General features: G+C 34.9%; 1 pseudogene; it reads left to right on the forward strand.

Moving 5' to 3' along the window:
* The first annotated feature begins 513 nt into the window (after positions 1-513).
* Positions 514-1,250, forward strand: part of LOC113220099 — a 1,980-nt pseudogene continuing 1,243 nt past the window's right edge.

Here is a 1,250-nt window from a genome sequence, read left to right on the forward strand (position 1 = left end):
CTTCGCAGAAAAAGTTTTGGCAAATATATTGCATAAGCCATTTAGATGCAGTGGGTCATTCTTATTACTTGGATTCGTGGAATCCCTTTCAAAATGTAAGTTACTAATACAAACAAAGATGGAACTTTACGAGCAGGTGGTTTTAAGAATAAGTAGTCTCAGGACTGGTAATATTAACTCCCTTAAGCACATCAGGTAGGACTTTATTATGACAGATAATAGAAATGTACAAAGTGAAGTTGAAAGGTAACTCCTAGCAGCACATCTTACTCCCTGGATTCTAATGAGATGGGTGTTTCTACTTTGCTGTTGCGTTTTTGAATAGTTCAATTCTAGCATTAGTACTGCTGTGTGGGAGGGAGTATTGTGAACAGAGTAAGAGTTGTGACAATTGAGTCACAGAATAAATGCTTGAAAATTTTAGAATCATGTAAACAGCTTATTGATTGAGTATAGATTCCCAGTGCTGTCAGTCTCACCCATCCTTCTATCCACATGTGTGGAATGTTCTAGGACTCCATGACTTTTGAGGATGTGGCTGTGAACTTTACCCAGGAGGAATGGGTTTTGCTAGATTCTTCTCAGAAGAATCTCTACAGAGAAGTGAGGCAGGAAACCTGCAGGAACCTGGCTTCTGTAGGTGAGAATGACAACACATTTCACTTAATTACAGAAGCATTTCCCTATCATCAGTGCTGTTTGTTATTTGGAATGTGGCAAGGGAATGATTTGGTGAAGAAATCAGGCATGGGCACTGTGTACAATGAACATTAAATCTAGTAATGTTTCTATAGTTTGTAATAATTTGTGATAATTTTGTGGGTCTGCATTTTAGGAAACAAATGGAAAGACCAGAATATTGAAGATCACTTTGAAAAACCTGGGAAAGATATAAGATAATTTGCACTGAGAACAGGAAATAAAGTCCTCTGAAGGAATCTTAGCATGTTATGAACTTAAAAACAAGCAATCAAAACAAATAAGAGTCACTTGAAATTTATTTTTTTTTTTTAGAAAAATTCCACCCAAAATGTGACGTGCTTCAGTGTAGCAGTCAGTGTTTGGAAAACAGTTTACTTGAAAATAGCACTACAAAATTGTGTACATGAATGTTACTAATTTGGTCATAGCCATGCAGGTGGTAGCTGTGTTTTCAGTAGTAACCCATTTACTTTCAAATAATTCGATCTGGCAAAAAAAGAAATAATAATAATAATAATAATAATAATAATAATAATAATAATAATAAT

Source organism: Piliocolobus tephrosceles, unplaced genomic scaffold, assembly GCF_002776525.5.
Source record: "Piliocolobus tephrosceles isolate RC106 unplaced genomic scaffold, ASM277652v3 unscaffolded_451, whole genome shotgun sequence".
Lineage (NCBI taxonomy): Eukaryota > Metazoa > Chordata > Mammalia > Primates > Cercopithecidae > Piliocolobus > Piliocolobus tephrosceles.